The 7,681-nt window shown below is 38.5% G+C and overlaps 1 long non-coding RNA gene across 1 annotated transcript; it reads right to left on the bottom strand.

Annotated features, from left to right (window-relative positions):
• Positions 1–1,754: 1,754 nt before the first annotated feature.
• On the bottom strand, positions 1,755–4,460 carry LOC131708138 (uncharacterized). The gene is made up of 3 exons (XR_009311276.1): positions 4,248–4,460; positions 3,699–3,760; positions 1,755–2,438 (listed from the first exon to the last, which is right to left on the bottom strand). It is a non-coding gene; the product is annotated as an uncharacterized LOC131708138 (long non-coding RNA).
• Positions 4,461–7,681: the final 3,221 nt, after the last annotated feature.

Here is a 7,681-nt window from a genome sequence, read left to right as displayed (position 1 = left end):
CAAAAATGCTAATAGACTTTCAAACCCCTGTGCTATTCTATACCTGCAGCAGTGTGGAGTAGTGGTTAGGGCTCTGGACTCTTGACCGGAGGGTCGTTGGTTCAATCCCCAGTGGGGACACTGCTGCTGTACCCTTGAGCAAGGTACTTTACCTAGATTGCTCCAGTAAAAACCCAACTGTATAAATGGGTAATTGTATGTAAAAATAATGTGATATCTGTATAATGTGAAATAATGTGATATCTTGTAACAATTGTAAGTCGCCCTGGATAAGGGCGTCTGCTAAGAAATAATAAATAAAAAAAAATACCTGAGTTCTCAGTTCTCAATGGGGTTTCATTGTCCTTCAGCTGCTGAACTTGGTCTCAATGCAGGCCATGTCTTGTTTGATGTCTTTTTTTCCCCATGCTTTCATCTGCCTTCTCTGTGAATACACATGGCCCGGTGAACCCTAGATGCTGGCGGCGGTCCGTCTTGGCAGAGTTGTGATTTTTGCTGAACCATTTATATATATATATATATATATATATATATATATATATATATATATATATATATATATATACTTCTATTTGGGAGACTTGAAGAAGTAAACTAGTTCAAAGGATTACACTTTAGAGTTATGTATCTGACCCTGCTTAGTTTGCAGAAATGTAGACTGAAGTCCCTCTATTCACAGATAACCTAAAGTACAGTATTTGTAACATCAGTGGTGTTTTTCCAAATGGTGTAAAGTAGCATTTGACATTATAAGGCATGCTTACATGATAAGTCAGATTACACAGTGTTGCTACCTGATGTAATCACACAGTCCATGCACAAGCTTATTCCACTAGTTGTTACCATGTACGTGTATGGAGTGTTGGTAGTTAACCCGTTATTACAATGTTATTACACTGTCATGTATGGAACAATCCAAAATTCCATGTTCTTAGTGTTTTATGTGTAACACAAAAGGCAGTCTAAATATTGGAATAGTACTGTATTTTATTTTCCTCTGATTTAAACTCAGTTTTCCCAAAGCTGACAGAATTAAAAGGCATTCTGTCACCCAGTCCTCTCAAAAGATCTATTTGATCATTTGTCTTCAGTTTCCTTCCAGGAGCTCTAAAACTGTATCTTTTGAGGTTTAGGGAATGTCGTGACAGCAATGCTCTGATCATTCAGGGCAGTAATCAATACTTAATCTCCAGGTAACTGAATTCAAGCTCATATTTTTCTTGTTTTCTTTCAGTCAGGTGGCTGATTGCTTTAAAAAAAAAAGCAATTTATCGGGGGTCCCTGTATATTGCTTTTCCTTGATTGTAAAGGTTCAGAATAACATCATTGGGGGAGTTCTTCTTTTCTTTCTATTTTTTATTTAGTTGATCTGCTAAATTAGTTCCTTCACTGGACACAATTGTATTACAAACATGGCTTTGTTGGCTGATTTCTTTTATTATCATTTAATATTCAGTATCTTGGTAATATTTTTGTGATCCTGCCTTTCAAACACAGTCAGGGTATTTAATACATATATTTAGGAAGAGTCATAAACAGGCAACTGCATAACTTTCAGACACGCAGAGTAATTTCAATTTGAAAACCTCAATCCGTCAAAATGACTGCATGGTGGTTCTAGTGGTTCCGTGGTGATTCCGTGGTTGTTCCATGGTGGTTCCGTGGTGGTTCCGTGGTGGTTCTAGTGTTAATTGAACTCATGTCCATGATCAGAACCCCTGCTATTTAATACATGTCTGCACAGAAATCATTACAACTATTAAAGGAATCATTTGGCAACACAAGTGGTGCTCTGAATTATAAATTTACTGAAACACAAAAAATATTCTCTCAACATGAAGGGCAAAAGGCCCTCTGTGGTTTTCATTAATTGTTAACAAAAATAGAGCTCTTTTAAATCGCTCAATAAAAAAAAATAAAAAAAGTGTTTGCAATGTCTTTGAAGCGAATGAAAGGATTAGTAAAATAAATAAACGTGATGTCCTTGAGTAAGCGATTGACTGGAGTCTCCGATGAATATAACACATTGTATTTCCAAACAAATGATCATTAAAATGATATAATAGGCTCACTAAAACTCTTTGGAAACATTCCACAAGAGACTTATTTGATTAAAGTCATAAAACCGGTTTACCCATCAGTTCAATGCTTTTAATTAATACTGCAGTAGAGGCTGGCTTCATCCCCACAAGAGGCAACGCTGCTTTCATTTCGTCGTTTAGGATGGGTGTCCCAAGAACTTCAGTCCTGACATGCATTCCACACGGTGGCTTCTTCATAGCAATTCTGTTTTACAAAGCAGAAAAGGTCAACGGTCGTTTGCAAACATTTCAATAAATGATAGTATTGCATTGGCAGCAAACTGCGGTCGTGTTCCTTGATCTTTTACGCAATTAAGTTCTGTATCCCAAAGGAAGAAACCTGCATATGTCAGCGATCTAGAAAAAAATAAAAAAAGTATGAAATGTATTGAAATTGCAATAATTCATCCCCATTGCTTAATTGTGTAGAGGAGTCTCGGGGCTTGATGTTTGTTCAAGATCTTAAACAATCTCACATGCACCTTCTGCTCATTGCCAATGCCCACCAATATGTCACTGTAATCTATTACAGTGCAAGTTTAATTACTGGACATTGAGGAGGTAGCACATTTTAATCCAGATAACAAAAAAAAACTGCCTAAGGCTTAAAATGTTAATGTCGAAGTCTACACACTCTAAATGTTTTTTTTTTCCTTGTGTAAATGTAACAGGCCTAACAGACTTGGGTCGTTTGTTTTCTGAGGTAATCCTCTTACTGCTTTTAGGTTGTTACTCTATTTGCTATCTTTTCATCAGCTATTCCTGCTCGTGGTACAGCTTAGAGCAATGTATTGCAAAACTAGGCCATCCATTGTTGATGTGCTAGTTTTATTGTTACAATGTAAATTGAGCTCCGCTTTTCCAATGCTATCAGGGATACCGAACGGTTCACTGGACACACAAACCTGTGCGGAATTGAACTTGATGCACCACTTTGCAGACTGCAGCAGCTTCTTACTTGCAGATCATTACAAACATATTGGGGCAAATCAAAAACCTAAACTCAGGTTCAGGGAAGTCTGGACATGCCAAAGTGAATACACATCATAGTGTAGTGTGAAAGCAGGCCCATGGCAGAATAAAAACAATCTAAGTTATGCCTGCAGTGTCTGGGCTGGCTGAATCAATAGTTTCCTTTTAAAGCTTTTCAGTCTTCAAAGGGGACATGTGATTGGCTGATAGGACGCTTTTAGGCGCAATTAATAACTACAGAATTACGCCCTTATGCATTGGTACAGTGTTACTACATGACTATATAAAGTGCGTATAATTACAGCGTAATTACAAAAAGCGTTTCAAAGCATCCGTTACATCCGTTTATTGAAATTCTGTTACTGAACACGTATTACTGAACACATCATTAAATAATAATAAGAAAATTGAGCCACTGTTTTATTTGGACAGTTATTACAAATGCAAATTGTCTGAAATTCTAAAATGTTAAAGTTTTATAATACGGTATAAAGTAACAGCGTACATAAATAAACACACACGGCAGTAATATTCATCGCAGAGTAACCAGGGCTGCCAAAGTTAGACCTGCAATAGATGGCATGCAACTTGGATGAGTTTATATGTATTGTTGCTGAAGTGTATGTTTTAGAGTGTGCTACATACCATGGTTAAAGAGATGAAAACCTGGCCCCTCTGCTCCTGTCTGTTGAACGATAAGGAACCTCCTGGGGTAGAAGGAAGAATGCGTGTCATTAATCTGCAAGGACAAACCAATAGGCCTTCTTCTGGTTTACAGTTCCAGTTTGTTTTACTTTTTATAGGACTGAGGTTAACTCAAAATAATAACAATTTCGCCACAAAGGAAATGGAAGCTGTGTTTAGAAAATGGGAACAGCATGGATGATTTATTTATATATTTATTTTTTAGATTAGTCTGTAAATCTAAAGTTAAACATGCGTGTGACTGTTTAGGTGTATCATCCATAAGTTCAAAAACACTCAGAAGCATATCAAGAAAAACGTGGAAGAAATTGGCATCTCCATGGCAACATTGTTTTTATTTCCCTTCAAAGCAGTGGAGGTAGGAGAGGACTAATCACTGAAGATTCAGGTCTGGAACTCGGTTTAGGTCAAACTGAGAGCACCAGTCGTACTTCCAGTTGTGCCTCATTAAACCACCAATGCGTCACCACTGTGATAAAGTAATCTTACCACTCCACACTTTCTGACAGCTGTACATCCACCTCTGAATCCTGATTCAGGCTTTCCAAAGCCTCACAGCTTTATCATTTAGGTTGGCAGGGTCTATAGACTTGGACTTCTAGGTCCTGCGTTAGGATGATTCAGGAGAGCCAGTAGCAAGTTCACTCCTCAACGGGCAGCTGCACACAGGAAATATGAAGAAAGGATCTGCAAGGGACTCTGTTGCTACATAAAGCTTGGAAGCAAGCCTGGTGCAATGGAATACTATTGGGTTAACCCTAGATACAAGCAGTCGAGTGGCTTGAAAGCTAGTGAGATGTGAAATCACTTTCATTGTGTAGGGTAGCACAGGCTTTGTAGCTTGTATGGTACAGTAGCTAACTGTTTCCTTTTCATGCTGTGTGGACATTATTTTCTTGCTTCTCTCGAGTCCCCAGTAATATTCTAATACAGGTTACAGGAACGGCAGTTGGATCTCAGTAGGAATCGTCTTATTTTAGCCTCTTTATCTAGTGTTTCTCTTTATCTAATGTGTGATTTTTCTTTCTTCAGCAACACAGCTTCACCACAGGGCTGTATTTACACATGCATAAAAGGCTACAATATCACACAATATGCTTGCATTGTTTAAAGGGGAAAAGAAATACAAACGCACATAGTAATTGCCTTGTAAACACACACAGTCTTGTTTTGTTAGATTTTGTAATTTTAACAGGTTGTTTGCAACCTTGCAACCACACAACACAATGTGTAATTACCATTCTATCACAGTGTAATTAGAGACACGTAATGCAGAAGGGTTCAAATGTGATGTTTCATGTATAGAATTAAGGGAAAGAATAAATTGTGTAAATGTGTGTTTCCTGACCTCCTGAATTCATCCAGGCAGTGATTCTGTAGAAGACGCTGGTAAAATGCAACTCATGTAGAATAAGCGGGCACCGCTTTTCATTTTGTCATGATTTATCTTATACACACATTTAACATTGTGTGGTCCTGTAGCGTCGTTTAAACAGATTCATTTTTATCTTCCCAGCCACTTGCTTCTTGCTATATTAAGAATTTGATTAAGAAGTCAATCTCTTATACTGTTGCAGTAAATGATTTATGCCCGATACTGCATGATTTAGTCATGAGCAGAGAGACTACTTCAAGTTAAAACCCATCGTTGTGCTGTAGAATAGTTCATGTACTTGCTGTTGGTTCAACAAGCCTTGCTTTTTAAAATGACAATAACACGACTTTTGCTCTAATAAATGCTGCAAGGTTGATGGATAGCAATATTTTATATTTGAGATTATATGGGATATAACCTTAGCCAAATTCGAACCCAGCCCCACAGAGCTGTACGATCAGTGCAAGAGTTTTCACTTGGGTATTAATAAATATATATTGTATGCTTGGCTGCTCTTTACCGTGCCTTTATTTGATAAAATTAAGTGGCAAAGTATATGTCAGTGTTGATGTAGGCTGACTTTTTCAAGACGTGAGCTATATTTTATATTTGCACGAGGTATCTGGCACTATTATTAGCCTTGGGTGAGCACATTCTCGAAAAACCCTTTTCAGTACATTAAAAGCTTTATACACAAAGGGGTTTATCACAGTTATTTCCTGCCTCCAATACACTGTTCCATGTCTCTCAGTTGAGTTTCTGGCAAGCAGAGACTTTATGTAGTGCCCCGTGGCTTATTTTTTTTTTTTTCAGTGTTGTCTTATAAATATCCATTTCAAAATAAACAACATTACAATTCATTTCAGTTCTGCTTAATGGTATGTAACATAGCTTGCCAGTATCATTTATAACACGGTTCTGTTGTGAATCATAGCAGGAACTTGCTTGGGTGACAGTATAGGTAGGCAGGCAGGTTTCAAGGGGTTTCAAGGGGTCCTGACACTAACATTGTGTATGTAATCACACTGGTGAACATACTGGTCAATGAGGTCTGCTTTCTGAATAGTACAGAGACACCAGGGCTTTTTGTTTGGGGGTTAAGCTGGTATAAGGCCATGTTGGAAAGTCAGGGCCTGGGTCAAGTCTTTCAGGTGTTTTAAGTTGTTCTGGTGTGATAGGGGATCGTTCCGTAATGATTACAGTTTCATGGATGGTGAGGGTTGGAAATCTTCAGCAAATTCTGTTCCCCAGAATGGCTCAAAGAGTCGTCACTTTTGAGACTGTTCTTTGTGAAAACATGCAGATCAGTAGATAAGCACAGCATGCCAGCGGCTGTGTAGTAACGCCAAACTGAAGTTATTTCCCAGATGCAAGAGGCTGGAAGGACAGGTTCCAAGGTCTGGAGGGACACCTTTGGCCCCTGGCCCTGGGTTTAGCAACTCAGGTCCTCAGAAAGGTTTCTGTTACTGTGAGATGTGAAGGTTTAAATGACAGACAATTTCACATATACATAACATTGGCTTCAGTTTGAAAGATGTATAATGAGAAAGGACAACACGCATTCAAACGGTTGAGGAAACTCAACATTTTCATTTTAAATTGGTTGCTCTGTCCACCTCTAATGCTGCTATTTCCCATGGTATGCTGTAAGCACATTTGGCTTTTCCCACCTCACCTCAGTGTTCTATTTTTAGCCCTAAGTAAAGTTATTAATATGCACAGCTGTTAACCAAGAGCCACGGAACGGCACTGAACGTTCCACAACGCTCCCAAAGGTCTATGGATATAATTGAGTACACCTGGCTCTTGTAGCCTCCTACTGTTTCTTTTAATTCTCTTCGTGTGAGCACCATGCCATTTACCTCCCTCCCCCTGCAAGCTGCATGGAGCATCTTAATAACTTCAGAAGAAAAAACTTTAGATAATTAAAAAAGAAGACTTGGAACCAAGAAGCAATATTGCAATAAAAAAAAAGTTGAACGGAAAAAGCAGGCTGTTAAAAAGAGTGAAGGCTGATTGAATGCACCGATGTTTTCTGAGGTTATGTTGCTAACCAAGGTGATAGACTGCATGTTGCATTTTCAAGCTCCAGTACACAAGACAGAGTGGAAGGTAATAGCTCTTCATTTCAACTCTTTCAACTCAGACATACAGAAAGTTGGAGAAAACAACATAATAATACACCTGCGCTGTTTATAATAGCAGTGCTATACACAGTGTATTGTAACCATGCAAGGAGTACTAACCATACATATATTGCTAAAGAGAGGCTTGTTATAAGAATAATAATAATACTAATAATACAAGGGTACAGGCTTGGCACAGCAGGGTTGCCTGGTTGGATGTAACAGAGGAGTTCAAATGAAGCGTCTGTCTGATCTGTAAAGTTGTCAAAGCTGTGAGAGCTCTTCAGTATCCTTGTCTTATTCCTGCCATAGCCCAGGTGATGGGTATAAAAGTAGGAGCAGCACATGTCTCATTCTCTTTTGCTTGTGACAACGCGCTGACCCCACAGCAGCAGCCTTGCAAACAAACTGCAACCAAAAAA

The sequence above is a fragment of the Acipenser ruthenus genome, chromosome 40 (genome assembly GCF_902713425.1).
Source record: "Acipenser ruthenus chromosome 40, fAciRut3.2 maternal haplotype, whole genome shotgun sequence".
In the NCBI taxonomy this organism is placed as follows: Eukaryota; Metazoa; Chordata; class Actinopteri; order Acipenseriformes; family Acipenseridae; genus Acipenser; species Acipenser ruthenus.
Note: the sequence above shows the minus strand (reverse complement) of the source record. Positions and strands in the feature narration are given on the sequence as shown.